Below are 15,378 nucleotides of genomic sequence, written 5' to 3' on the forward strand. Positions count from 1 at the left end.
AGCACCAAAGCCCCATTGAAGCAAGTCTTGCCCCAGAGGGGTGTCTCCAGCACAGAAGTTCTCCCACTGCAGACACAGCTGATTCTCACAGCCAATTGGCCTGGAGGTCAATTCCTCCCAGTGATACCTACAACAATCAAGGCTTAACTACAACAAGACTGTGCACAAAGACCACAAGGGGGTGCATCAAGAGTGTCCTCCTCAGGTAATTGGGGAGGCTGAAACAATGGGCCCTAGAGGACACTTAGCACAGAAAACCACTTTATCAACACAGGGAAGCATAAAAAATGTGGAGACAAAGAAAAAGGACACAAATGACAGAAATGGAGGAAAGCAAACTACTGGATATAGAGTTCAAAACCACACTTTTAAGGTTTTTCAAGAATTTTCTAGAAACTGCCGATAAACTTAATGAGACCTACAAGAAATCTAATGAGACCCTTGAGGTTGTGATAAAGGACCAACTAGAAATTAAGCATACACTGACTGAAATAAAGAATATTATACAGACTCCCAACAGCAGACTAGAGGATCGCAAGAATCAAGTCAACGATTTGAAATACGAAGAAGCAAAAAACACCCAACCGGAAAAGCAAAATGAAAAAAGAATCCAAAAATACGAAGATAGTGTAAGGAGCCTCTGGGACAGCTTCAAGCGTACCAACATCAGAATTATAGGGGTGCCAGAAGAAGAGAGAGAGAAAGATATTGAAAACTTATTTGAAGAAATAATGACAGAAAACTTCCCCTACCTGGTGAAAGAAATAGACTTCCAAGTCCAGGAAGCGCAGAGAACCCCAAACAAAAGGAATCCTAAGAGGACCACACCAAGACACATCATAATTAAAATGCCAAGAGCAAAAGACAAAGAGAGAATCTTAAAATCAGCAAGAGAAAGACAGTCAGTTACCTACAAGGGAGCACCCATATGACTGTCAGCTGATTTCTCAACAGAAACTTTGCAGGCCAGAAGGGAGTGGCAAGAAATATTCAAAATGATGAATGTCAAGAACCTACAACCAAGATTACTTTATCCAGCAAAGCTATCATTCAGAATAGAAGGTCAGATAAAGAGCTTCACAGATAAGAAAAAGCTAAAGGAGTTTATCACCACCAAACCAGTATTATATGAAATGCTGAAAGGTATCCTTTAAGAAGCAGCAGAAGAAGAAAAAGGTAAAGATACAAATTATGAACAACAAATACACATCTATCAACAAGTGAATCTGAAAATCAAGTGAATAATCTGATGAACAGAATAAACTGGTGATTATAATAGAATCAGGGGCATAGAAAGGGAATGGACTGACTATTCTTGGGGGGGAAAGGGGTGAGGGGGATACAGGAAGAGACTGGACAAAAATCGAGCACCTATGGATGAGAACAGTGGGTGGGGAGTGATGAAGGAGGGTGGGGTGGGAGCTGGGTGGAGGGGAGTTATGGGGGGAAAAAAGAGGAACAAATGTAATAATCTGAACAATAAAGATTTAATTAATCAAACAAAAATGTTGCTTCAATGGCATGAAAGTCTTTTTTGTATCGAATTGTGACTGGCAATGAAAAGTGGATTTATTTTGAGAATCCCAAATGCACAAAATCATTGGTTGATCCAGGTCAACCATCAACATCGACTGCAAGGCCAAATCCCTTCAGAAAGAAGACAATGCTCTGCATTTGGTGGATCAGGAAGGTGTGGTGTATTATGAGCTTCTAAAACCAGGTGAAACCTTTAATACTGATTGCTACTGACAACAAATAATCAATTTGAACCACGCTTTGATTGTGAAACGACCAGAATGTGCCAGAAGACACAGCAAAGTAATTTTGCTTCATGATAACGCAACACCACACACTTCAAAGCCAGTTAAAGACACGTTAAAAGATCTTGCCTGGGAAGTATTAACCCACCCGCTGTATTCACCAGACCTTACTCCTTCAGATTCCCACTTGTTCTGATGGATGGCACACACACTTTCTGAGTAGCACTTCAAAACATACAAAGAAGTGGAAAATTTGGTCTCTGAATGGTTTGCTTCAAAACAAGAAAAGTTCTATTGGGATGGTATCCACAAAGTACCTGCAAGATGGGGAGATGTGTAGCTAGCAATGGACATTACTTTGAATAAAACGCTTTTGATGTTTCTCTTGAAATTATCGCCTTTTCTTTGATTACAAAATCTGCCATTATTAACCGGTACACCTGGTATATGAGGTACCTGGGGTAGGCAACTATCTAGAGGTGGAAAGTAGAGAAGACTTACCAGAAGCTGGAGGCAAGAGAAATGGGGAGTTATTGTTTAACTAGAGGCCTGGTGCATGATATTTGTGCACTGGGGGGGGGGGAAGGGGGGAAGGGGCCGGGGGGGGGGAGTGGCCCTCAGCTGGCCTGCACCCTTTTGCCATCTGGGAGCTCTTGGGGGATGTCCCACTGACGGCTTAGGCCCACTCCTCGTGGGCAGCCATTGCCCCTGCCCCCGCCACCATAGCTGCCCTTGCCAGCCATCAGCCTGGCTTCTGGTTGAGCGGCGCTCCCCCTGTGGGAGCACACTGACCACCAGGGGACAGCTCCTGCATTGAGCGTCTGCCCCCTGGAGGTCAGTGCAAGTCATAGCGACCAGCCATTTGCCATTCGGTCAATTTGCATATTGCCCTTTTATTATATAGAATGGGACAGAGGTTCTGTTGGGAAGATGAAAAATTCTGGAAGTGGATTGTGGTGATGGCTACACAACATTATGAATATACCACTGATTGTACACTTAAAAATGGTTAAAGTAGTAAATTTCATGTTATGTTTTTCTATCTATTACTGAATGTTTGGTCACCCTTAAATTTGCCCCTGCATTAAGCGCCTTGTTCTCCTCACTCCCATCCCCACCCTGGCACCAGCACCTTATGCACAAGATTTATGGGCAACACAAAGGAAAAAAGATCCTGTGAAGGGGGAGGGGAAAGGCAGGGTGTCAGGGAAGCCTGGCACAGGAGTTGTTACCTGAGCCCTGAAGGAAGAGGAGGATGGGCAGGCATTTCCAGTAGGAGGAGCAGCATACAGACAGCGAGGAAGGGGGATGGAGTGTGGACGCCTGGAGGAAGGCAGTGGGCCAGGGTTGCTGGAGGAGCAAGTTTGAGCTGGGGTGAGAGTAGGGTGGAGGTCACAAAAGGGGTCCGGGGCCAGCTTGGGTCAACTTCGATCTGTAGGCAGTGGTGGGACAGGGGAGGTAATACACAGAGCAAATCTTTGTTCCTAGAATGCTGTGACATGGTGTGGAGTGTAGGCGAGAAGGGGAGGAGGCCAGTTAGGATGGCAGGCTCTGCGCTGAGCACACCAGAGGTGACAGAACGGGCTGGCACAGACACCAGAGGGAAAGAGCGGAGAGGAAGGATGTGAGCTATATTTAGGAGGTAGAATGGATGGGATTCTACCCTTCGGAGCCATAGACTTTACAACTAAATAAAAAAGGGCTGTTGGTGGAGTGACTTTAATTTTGCTGAGAGGAGGCTGCCTGGTTTTGAGTTTGTTCTCTGGAAGCCACACTGTGGCTCTGCCACTTACTGACTGAGTGACTTCAGGAAAGTTTCTTGTCCTCGAGGGGCTTCAGTGTCTCCATGTGTAACAAGCAGATCATGTTACCAACCACCTCCGAGGATGATCACGCCGAGTAAAAGAGTTCCTCTTTGGGAAGCCCTTAGAATTCGCTGGGCTAATAGTAAGTCCTAAATGGGTGTTTGTAAAAATAGCAGAAATAAATAAAATACTGTTTCGGGTCACCTGTCTGAGGCATTGTCAAAAATCACCAGGATAAATGCTAGGACCTTTTAGTGTGGAGTTCCTGTTAAGTCTGGGAAGAATGCCTGGTGTCCGGGAAGACGAGAGAGCCAGGTCAATGGATATGATCCATAGAAGAGAAAACTCTGACACTGGGTCCAAGGTACAAGATGCTGCAAGTGTGTAAAGATGAAGCAAGGACTCAGTGGGGTCCAGAACTCTCAGCAGGCAGACTTCCAACTGGCAGGATGCCCGCTGCGTAGAAGGCTTGGCCACTGCCCTCTCATTTCCCGAGACAGAAGCTGAGACGCAATTCGCTGCAGGAATTTGGTGAATTGCTGGGAAAAGTTTATTGGTTTTTATCACTTTGTTTGGAGTCAGTTTCATAGAAACGACGTCATGAAGGCGTGGACACTCATGGCAGGGTCACAGTCAGTGGCTTGACCCTCTCTGCCTGGCAGGTCATTGCTTTGCACACACTCATTGCTCTGCCTGGAATCCTCGCTCACCCTGCACCCTCAGTCACTCCCGCTCCTCCTCTTGGTCTCAGTCCTAACGTCACGTCCTCAGGGAAACTGGCTGTGCCTTCCCTTCATGTCCTTTGTCACGGTTTGTAATTCATTTTTGGGATGGTTTGTATGTTGCTCATTTACCCCCCCCCCCCCCCCCCGCCCTCCCTTTGACATCAAGCTCGATTAAAGGCAGTTTTTTTGTTTTTCACCAGTGTCCCTCATGCCTACGTGGTGCCGGGACAATATAAACGCTAAATAATTTGTGGACACAATGATATTTTTGTTGAATAATGAATGATTATTCTGATACCATGCTATACACCCCCAGCCACCCAAAGGTGTTCTTGGTTTTTTGAATCCATAGGAATATGGATTTTAAATAATAAAGACAGGATCAGTGCTAATAAAAGACTGGGGGTGGTTGAGCTTGACAGCTGCTTTCAAATCAGGATTGATTATCTATACTATGTCTGCTGATCAGGGCTTTCTTCCTGCAGACCGAAGCTCTTAGTGGGTGTCGGGAGTAGCAAGCTGTGTGGCACAGAATTAGGGTCTGTCATCTCCAGTGGGCTGTCCTTGTCCTACTGTGGCTCCTGAGAGACCACCTCAAAGGTTGCCAGAGGTGCTTGTCTGTTGCCCTGGAGTGGGAGCATTACATAGAGGAGAGAGACTTGAACCCCCTCATAGTTTTGTCTCACACCATTAGTAATGGGGAACAACGCCATCGAAATGTCATCAGTTCTAATGTGGCTGGCTCTATTAAATGCTAGAAATAATAACGGAAGAAATGTGAACCTCTCTTTGCTGCAGTGTGCATTGCTGAGGAAATGAAGAACGTCGCATTCAAAACCTCATTTCCCCTCTTAACTACAAGGTATTTCAGCATCAAAGTACTTTGTACCCAGACTTTCACCTTCTAAAAACTCATTCTGCAAAGCAAGCCAGCAGGGGGCGCTGCAACCCTTCCTAAAACTCATTTGGTTCTAACTGGAAGACAGTGACATCTGGATTATGAACCAAAGATGATCAAGCCTGATATTTATGACACTCCAGTTACAAACCTGAAAAGAGAAAGGTTTATGATGGTGTAATTTATATGCTTTCTTTAAGAGTCACATGAAGCTAGTTTGTGTAAGCAGTATGTTTGCCATGTAAAATATGTCCTCATTTAGTTTGGGGAAAATCACCTTGCAAAAGAAAGGATGAGCTGAGCTTTGGGAGCATTGATTTAACTTGATCCAAATTCACATGTCAGTTTAAGGTCATCTGAGCTATTAGGGGTCATAGGAACTTGGATGTGATTTCTCAGTGAATGTGGAAATAAGTAAGGGAGGTTGAAAGATGATTATGATAAATGAAGGGGGACATTTCATAGTTATTTCATAGTTCATAAATATCAAAATCTGATTGCAGCTCCAGTGAGGCCTTCAGAGAGAGCATACAATGAGCGGGACGTTAAAGGGAAGCAAGTGGCCTTAGCTGCAGGGGTGTAGCTGGTTTTCATCTAACTCCCTGGAATATAGGCCTGGCTTGAGGTCCCTGAGTTTGTGAAGATCTCTGTGCTCAAGAGGAATTTGATCCTGAAGTCTCTTCATTTCCAGCTGGGTCTTGGGCTTCTCTCGGAATTATGCATGGTAGACTGGAGTGGATGGTCACACCAGTAAACCCAGAATCTCTTCTCTTTACACAGCTCAAGGCCTCTCTGTTTGTATTGCTGCAACTGAGGCAGATGATGAAACAGGACTGAGCCCCTCACAGTGGGTTATGCCCTTCACCCATCTCCAGGGTGGTCTGCTAAGGGCTGGACTGGCACAATGATCGGCCACTCTTCTTCCATGATCCAGGCTGCTTTGATGATGCTACTGATAACCCCATGTTTTTCTCTCAGGCCATTTGATGACCAACATGGGGAAATACTTAGGCCATTGCCAAGGGACATGGAGGAAAAGACATTTTCAGGAACCACTCCGTATTGGAATGACAAAAAACAGTGGTGAGGAAACACAGACATTACCTTCCAGCTTGTTGAGTGTGCCTCATTCCTTATTCAAGTTTCTGGCCACAAAGATTTCCTGGGAAACATCACTGGCTAGTGCCTGTTTACTTAGTCCTGAGGCTATTTCTAGCACCTCCAATTCTTTCATATTAATGAGGAAAAAATTTTACTCCCCTGCTCTAGGAATTTCATTAGAAGTTGACTCTGCAAATAGTGAGGCTTGATTGGGAGTTTGAGTTGGGATTGCTAAATCATTATCAATACACGAATAAAAAAGGCAAGAATTCCATATGAGGTGTCACATGTGGCCTCCCTAATAGATGACCTATGAGTCTTTTTTCCTTGTGAAGAATGAAATGCTTTAAAGCTCATGAGTGTTTAGGAATTTGCCTCCCTCATGCTGGCTTCTCAGAAACTGAAGGGCTGCCAGTGGCCAGGTGGGGGATGACAGGAGGGGCTCCGGCTGCCTGAGACCCGCACCTGTGCCTTGGTCCTGACAGAGATTAGAACAGGACTCTGCCGGCGCGGCGGCCTGAGCCGGGCAGCACCACACATGCAAATGTGGGCAGATGTTGGAATGTTGAGAGTGGAGACAACACGGCTGTTCCTGTTTGATGGGGTGGGATTGATTAATGGGGGTGGGGACAATGCAAATTCAACAAGCCAAGTAGACTGCTGGCAGGAGAGCTGGTGTTTGAACACTTTTTGTAAAAACTTCATGGAGGTCTTTGAGAACCGGGTAAGTCCCCATGTGTCTGGAGGTTTAGTGGGAGGTCTTCCCATAAGGTTGGGCGTGGATTCGATGAACCCTCAAAGTCTTTTCAACATTCTGATTCTGTGGTCAAGATTAGACAGACACATGTGGCCACAAAGGAAAGAGAATGGGGATCTAATGGAAAGTTTTATGTTCTGTATCTTTAGTTCCTGCCTGTTTCCAAATGGAAGGTAATCTATTGTATGCTGTAAGCTTGATCCTGTTCTGTCTCTATTTCAAAAGCTCACTAGAATTGATTCTCTTCATCTTGGCCTTAGCATTCTACTTTAATGTAGAAACATTTATTCCAAATCCTTCTGACGGACCCAAAGCAAAGGGCTTGAGAGAACGCACTCTTCCAGTATACGCAGATGTGCTTTTTTGAAGTCATTCATTTAAACCCCTCGCCCCCAATTTCTTCAACAGAATTTGTTTTTTTTTCCTGTTAACATTTAAAACTTGTCCCAAAAGAAATAACAACCATCCAAAACAAACCGAAAATCCAACAAGTGTCTTACAGAAACTGTCTTTTTCTTTGTAGGTGCTTCTTGCTTGAAACAAGAGGATCCTGTGGTTTGATAAAATATGTTTTGAATACCCAAGGAGGGCTTTCTTTTGAAGGCGTATAAACTGCAGTCTCTCTTACAATCTGAATGTGCTCAGAGAATAAAGGTGAACTGCATTTGTTCCAAGTAAAATATACATCTGTATTATTCACCATCACACCCCTATTCCATTATAAACAAATACTGACCTTGTCCCTCTGATGTGAAGCCAGAGGGGGTGTGAAATATAGCAAGGAGAACAGTCTGATGCAAAAATGTGAACAGAAACAGAAACACAATATTTAAAAGGAGTAGAGAAGGTCCCAAGTCGGTTTCTCTAATTCCTATTCTGCTGCTGACCTTGGGGAAAGTAATGCAATAGTTATCAGTCACTTTGGGAAAATGGCCCACGTTATTTCAGATAGCCAGTTGGAAACCCCCTAACCCCCCCACCGCCCCCAGGACCTATTTCTTGGAAGACCCTATGTTTCTTTCTTTTGGCCTTTAGAACTTCTTTTGAGAACTTTTTTTTTGGGGGGTGAACTTTTGACTAAATACTAGAAACCAGTTTCCATTTGGACGCTAAGCAAAGTACCTCCTTTCATGCGACAGGGAGCTGCTCCTTTATCCGTGACTCTCAGCGCGGCGTCCCAGGAAAAGGCTTTGGAGTCCACTCGGCAAACATTGCGTTAGAAGAAAGAAGGGGGACAAAGTTGGGGAAGATCCCAAGATGTGGGATTTGAATGTTAAATGAAAACCACACCCAGTGTTCAGTGTTCCCTCGGGCAAGGTAAGGATAATAAGAGGAGCAAATTGCCGAAACCGGTTCGGCTCAGTGGATAGAGCGTCGGCCTGCGGACTGAAAGGTCCCAGGTTCGATTCCGGTCAAGGGCATGTACCTGGGTTGCGGGCACATCCCCAGTGGGAGATGTGCAGGAGGCAGCTGACCGATGTTTCTCTCTCATCGATGTTTCTAACTCTCTATCTCTCTCCTTTCCTCTGTAGAAACTCAATAAAATATATTTAAAAAAAAAAAAAAAAAAAAGAGGATCAAATGAGTTGAAACAGTTGTTTCTCCTCAATGTAATATATGTCTCCCTAAAAAATTGAGGCATTATAGAATTTCATGCAGTAAAAATGATGGGGCTTATGGGAAAAATAGATTGGGTGGAACATTCAACACTTGTATAATCTAGTAAGGAATACTCTTTTGGAAACCTAATAAAAGTTTTAAACATCTTAAATCCCTAATAAATTTTAAAAATACTATGGTACATAGAGCACTTCCTCTTGCAGAAAGCATGGCTCTTGCCTGGTGGAGCCCCAGAGTGAAACGTGGAGCTTCTGAGTTAATGGAGAAGAGAGGGAAGAAAGGAGAGAGCAGAACAGAGTCCTGGCACCACAGAGGCTGTGGTTTGTTGATCCTGTTTTCTTCCTGCATTAACATCAAATAGAAACTCAGCATTCCTTGTTCGTCATTTCCTCCTTTCCCTAAAGAGCTGTATGTATGGCTCCAAGAGAGATGGGAGGCCACAAAGTGCTGGCTGTCCTGCCTGGCACTGGAGGTCTTACTGTCAGTCCATGCAGGTGCCCTTGGGCCCAATTCCAGCAGATGATAGCTTTGGCGTTGACAGCAGTGTCTCCATTATCATCAGCACCATTTCTTGTAGTGTCCTCAGACTTGTTCCAGAGACTCTGCAGCCCTCACTGTTCCTCCTGCTAAACAGCTCTGAGGTATTTTTTTTTTAAATTTACCTTTATTATTGAGAGTATGACAGATATCTCCCATTTTTCCACCATTGCCCCCCTCTACCCAGTTCCCACACCACACTATTGTCAGTGTTCATGGGCTATGCATATATGCATATAGGCTCTTCAGTTAATCTCTACATACTCCCCCTCGCCCCCTTCCCTCTGAGAATCTTCAGTCTGTTGCATGCTTCCATGCCTCTGGACCTATTTTATTCGTTGGTTTATTTTGTTCATTAGATTCCACATATAAGTGAGATCATGTGATATTGGTCTGTCTCTGGCTGGCTTATTTCACTTAGCATATTGCTCTCCAGGTCCCTCCAAGCTGCCTCAAAAGGGAAGAGATTCTTCTTTTGTTGTTGTTAATCCTCACTGGAGCATATTTTTTCCTATTGATTTTTTAGAGAGAATGGAAGGGAGGGGGAGAGACAGAGAGAGAAACATCTATGTGAGAGAGACACATCAACTGGTTGCCTCCCACATGCACCCAAATGGGGATGGGGGTGGGGACTGAGCCTGCAACTGAGGTTCATGCCCTTGACTGGAATTGAATATAAGACCCTTCAGTCTGCAGGCCAATGCTCTAACCACTGAGCAAAACTGGCTAAGGCAAGATCCTTTTTCACAGCTGCAGAGTATTCTATTGTGTCAATGTATCAATTTTTTTTTTTAATCCACTCATCTACTGATGGGCACTTGGGCTGTTTCCAGATTTTGGCTATTGTAAATAGCACTACTATGAACATAGGGGTGCATATAGCCTTTCTGATTGGTGTTTCTGGTTTCTTGGGATATATTTTCCTAAAAGTGGGATCACTGGGTCAAATGACAATTCGGTCTTTAATTTTTTGAGAAAACTCCATACTGTTCTCCACAGTGGCTGCACCAGTCTACATTCCCACCAACAGTGCACACAAGTGCTGGTGAGGATGTGGAGAAAAGGGAACAGCTTTGAGTTTTGATGCATTGTCACTGATGGGCCTCTTGCTCTTATGATCTTACCAATTGTCTTTTTTCTTTTAATCTGTTTTATTGTTTTAATCTTCTCCAGATTTAAGGCTTTCCCTTTTCATTTGCTACTTGGATCCATCTACTCAGGATGCTTATTCATGCTTAAGATGTTGCAGTAGATTCTTTTAGGAAGAATATTGCATGAATTTGGGAGGAACTATTTGGGTCAAAGCATGTGGTCAAGTGGGAAAAGAGCGAGAAGATGAGGGGTGTGTGTTCGTGTTTCCCTCACAGCCACTTCATTGAACTGTTCGGCATATTTCAATTTACTCGGTGGTTCTCAGTGGTGTAAACCAGAGTTGCCTTGTGGAAAATTGTGTATGACCTACCACAGCTTTGTATCTTAGGGATTGTATTCCCTATTTTTCCACCTTGTATGAATAAACTGGCACATAACAGACAGCTTTGCAACTGGAAGAGAGTGTATAAGAAAAATGCTTACCAACATACCAGGCATATAATAAAGTAAATACTCAATAAATGTCAGATAAGTAAATAAGCAACACTTTTGAACTGATAGCTCAAACACGTCCAGTCGCATGCAGAGGTGTGCATGGTGAGATTAGTGAAGACAATCAGACAAACCCCTGTGGAATGACGTGTGGGTAGTGCATGCGCACCCTGGCTCAGAGCTTCAGCTTTGTCACCTGTGAGCAGTATAATTGCAAGCAGACCACTTCACATTTTTGACACTCAGGCTCACATCTGAAAAATGGAGACATGAAAGTCCGCCTTTCCTCTGTACCTGCTTCAGGGAAACCTACCTGTGAATTCTAAATGAGAAAGTGAATGGGAAGGCTCTGAAACTCTGAATTGCTGTGAAAATGTACAGCTGTAATGCAGGGATTGAGCTAAGAGACCACAATGCAGGAAGGGGAACATTGATTGCAGGTGTATAAAGGGCATTTTTCTTCTTCTCATAGGCCTGTCCATTTTGTTTTCTCATTCCCATCTCAATGGGATAGCTGATCACATACCCTCCATAATTTGATAGATGTCTTGGAATTTCTGCGTGCACATATTCCTTTTTGCTGTGTCAGAAATGTGAAGGGGAAGCCTCTACGCTATGGCCTACTTCAAGCCAAGTCAGGGCGGAGATGGGGACACACTATAAGCTGCACTGCTCATCCCAAATCCCTTCCCTGTGAGCAGTGCCTGACATTCTCCCTCAAGTGTTATTTATTTAAAATATTGTTATTGATTTAAGAGAGGGAGAGAGAGATAGAAACATCAATGATGAGAGAGAATTACTGATTGGCTGCCTCCTGTGCACCTCCACTGGGGATCGAGCCCACAACCCAGGCATGTGCCCTGAACAGTAATCGAACCGTGACCTCCTGGTTCATAGGTCGACGCTCAACCACTGAGCCATGCTGGCTGGGCCATCAAGTGTTATTTATATACTAGAGGCCCGGTGCACAAAATTCTTGCATGGGCAAGGTCCCTAGGCCTGGACAGCGATCAGGGCCGATCTGTGGGGAGGTTGGTGGGGCAATCTGGGGGGCTCCTGCTGGCACCCGCCTTGGCTGGCCTGGGGCCTGCGGGCTGGGGGCAGCTCCTGTGTTGAGCGTCTGCCCCCTGGTGGTCAGTGTGCATTATAGCTACCCATCGTTCTGCCATTTGGTTGATTTGCATATTAGGCTTTTCTTAAATAAAATTGTTTTAAAGTTGGGCAGAAATGATGCTAAGGTGGTGGTAAAGGCAATGCAGTTTCCACATTGCTGTCTGGAACACTCACACTGCAGTGAGTGAGAACTCCACTGTTCCCAGGCCAGCATGCTGTGAGGAAGCCCCAGCCTCAGAGCAAGGCCATCAGGGTGCTCTGGCTCAGTCCCAGCTGAGCTCCCATTCCAGTCACTCTACCCTGGAGCTAGGCACATGAAAGATGATTCCTTCCCTAGCTGTCAAGTCATCTTCAGCCTTTGCGTTTTCCCACTGAGCCCCAAAAATAAGCCTTCCTGCTGTGCCCTGTTTTAAAAAAATCTTAAAAAATGATTTTTAGATATACTCATTCAGGGAAAACTAAGATGGCGGCATAGATAAACACTGGGAAATTGCTGCCTCCCACAACAATTGAAAAATCTTCTAGGAACACAAAACGGACATCATCCGGAACTACAGAAAGGCTGGCTGAGTGTAAATTCTACAACTAGAAGGAAAGAATAGCACACTGAGAGCCAGAGGAGCTGCAGAAGTAAAGTGCAGAGGTACGGGGGCTCGCGCACGAGCGGAAAGGGGCTGGCACCTAAGGCTGGCACCTAAGGAATCCAGAGGGAGTCACAAGCTCCCGACGGCTCTGAACTCCGGTTCCGGGAAGTCTCTGGGGACCCAGGACTCATACGGGGAGAAACTGGACTGTCTGGCAGCGGGCAAACTTGAGGGCGGCTTTCCCTCAGAGGTGCTTGCAGCCGTTACCGGGACACTGAGACTCGCGACTCCTTAGGGCAGGGCTAAGGATCAGCCATAGCTGCTTGCTCCGCCCTTTGATTCCTTGAGACCCCGCCCCACTCAGCCTGCGGCAGAGGCTTTTGCATATGAATGCCCCGGCCCTTTGCAACCTGATAATTACCTAACTGCAGCCGGGCCAGACAGACCCAGAACTTCCAAGAGAAGGCCCAAGGCCCCACAGCGGCTTGCATTGTTTCACAGCTGAACCTCATCAGGGCACCTCCAAACTCCAAAAAAGGAAGGGGAATCTGCAGTTCTCTTCGTAGCTCCTGCTGTGTAACCTCAGGCAGAGGCTAAATTAGCACCTCCTTAGATCCAAGAGCCACTGTACCCAGTGGTCAGAGGGGGACCATCCAGATCACAACTCCTCAGATCCATAAGGGACACACTCAGGGTGCAGTCTCAGTGAGCACAAGCCCCACTGAAGCAAGTCTTGCCCCAGAAGGGTGTCTCCAGCACAGAAGTTCTCCCACTGCAGACACAGCCGATTCTCACTGCCAATTGGCCTGGAGGTCAATTCCTCCCAGTGATCCTACAACAACCAAGGTATAACTACAACAAGACTGTGCACAAAGCCCACAAGGGGGTGCACCAAGAGTGTCCACCTCAGGTAACTGGGGAGGCTGAGACACTCGGCCCTACAGGACACCTAGCACACAAAGCTACTCTATCAACACAGGGAAGCAGCCAAAATACGGAGACAAAGAAACAGGTCACAAATGGCAGAAATGGAGGAAAGCAAACAACTGGATATAGAGTTCAAGGCCACGTTTATAAGGTTTTTCAAGAATTTTATGGAAACCGCCGATAAATTTAGTGAGTCCCTCAATAAGTATAGTGAGACCCTGGAGGACATGAAAAAGGACCAACTAGAAATTAAGCATACACTGACTGAAATAAAGAATAATTTACAGAGATCCAACAGCAGACAAGAGGATCCCAAGAATCAAGTCAAAGATTTGAAATACAAAGAAACAAAAAATACCCAACTGAAAAAGAAAAAAGAAAAGAGATTCCAAAAATATGAAGATAGTGTAAGGAGCCTCTGGGACAACTTCAAGCGTACCAACATCAGAATTATAGGGGTACCAGAAGAAGAGAGAGGGCAAGATATTGAAAACCTATTTGAAGAAATAATGACAGAAAACTTCCCCTACCTGGTGAAAGAAATAGACTTACAAGTTCAGGAAGTGCAGAGAACCCCAAACAAAAGGAATCCAAAGAGGATCACACCAAGACACATCATAATTAAAATGCCAAGAGCAAAAGATAAAGAGAGAATCTTAAAAGCAGCAAGAGAAAGAAAGTCAGTTACCTACAAGGGAGTACCCATATGACTGTCAGCTGATTTATCAACAGAAACCATGCAGGCTAGAAGAGAGTGGCAAGAAATATTCAAAGTGATGAATAGCAAGAACCTGCAACTAAGATTACTTTATCCAGCAAAGCTATCATTCAGAATAGAAGGTCAGATAAAGAGCTTCACGGATAAGAAAAAGCTAAAGGAGTTCATCACCACCAAACCAGCATTATATGAAATGCTGAAAGGTATTCTTTAAGAAGAGGAAGAAGAAAAAGGAACTCTTACCATTTGCCACAGCATGGATGGAACTGGAGAGCGGATAAATACCACATGATCTCACTCATTTGTGGAATATAATGAACAACATAAACTGATGAACAAGGACTGATCCAGAGACGGAGAGGCATTGATTGGACTGTCGGGCCTTGGAGGGAAGGTAGGGGAGGGTGGGGGTAAGGGGGAAAGATCAACCAAAGGACTTACATGCAAGCATATAGGCCTAACCAATGGACACGGACAACGGGGGGGGGGGGTGAGGGCATGAGGGGGGGGGTAGAGGGTAACGTGGGGACAAGGACACATATGTAATATCTTAATCAATAAAAAATATATTAAAAAATGATTTTTAAAATTGATTTTTAGAGAAAGAGGAACAGAGAAGGAGAGAGAGAAACATCGATGAGAGAAAAACATCATTGATTGGCTGCCTCCTGCACACCCGATTCTGGGGCTTGAGCCCCAAACCCAGGCATATGCCCTTACTGGAATCTAACCAGCAACCTTTACATGCACGGGATGATGCCCAACCAATGGAGCCACACTGGCGAGGGCCTGTTTCATTTTGTGATATAAAGGAATGGTTGCTTTACTCCCCTAGTTTTGGGGTGGTTTGTTATGCAGCAATATTAACCAGAATGTAGGCAACCACAAATGTCCACCTCAGAAAAGGACTACCCCATCCGCTGAGCACATTTACTTCACTCTACATAATAGACAGATTTAAAATTGTACATAAATAAAAATAAATATAACATCTTAAAGTTTCATACAAATAAGACATTTAAATTGAATCCCATTTTAAAGAATAGTGCATCTATTCCTACACCTATGTGCAAACCTAACTGTGGGTGAGCTATGTAAAAGGAAGGATTCCTGAGCCCAACTCCACACCAGGCGTAAGCAGCCTCTTCAAGGGTGAGACTCAGCGTGTCCATGTTCCAAACCCCTCCCGGCTACTCAGAGGCACACCCTGCCTAAGAGTCATTGACTCAGAAACTCTACACGTGTCATT

The 15,378-nt window shown here is 44.9% G+C and overlaps 1 long non-coding RNA gene across 1 annotated transcript; it reads left to right on the plus strand.

Annotated features, from left to right (window-relative positions):
- Positions 1 to 5,824: 5,824 nt before the first annotated feature.
- On the plus strand, positions 5,825 to 9,673 carry LOC118660490. Its single transcript, XR_004968945.1, has 4 exons — positions 5,825 to 6,271; positions 7,570 to 7,700; positions 8,186 to 8,363; positions 8,870 to 9,673. It is a non-coding gene; the product is annotated as an uncharacterized LOC118660490 (long non-coding RNA).
- Positions 9,674 to 15,378: the final 5,705 nt, after the last annotated feature.

This window comes from Myotis myotis, unplaced genomic scaffold, assembly GCF_014108235.1.
Source record: "Myotis myotis isolate mMyoMyo1 unplaced genomic scaffold, mMyoMyo1.p scaffold_m19_p_7, whole genome shotgun sequence".
NCBI classification, from domain to species: domain Eukaryota; kingdom Metazoa; phylum Chordata; class Mammalia; order Chiroptera; family Vespertilionidae; genus Myotis; species Myotis myotis.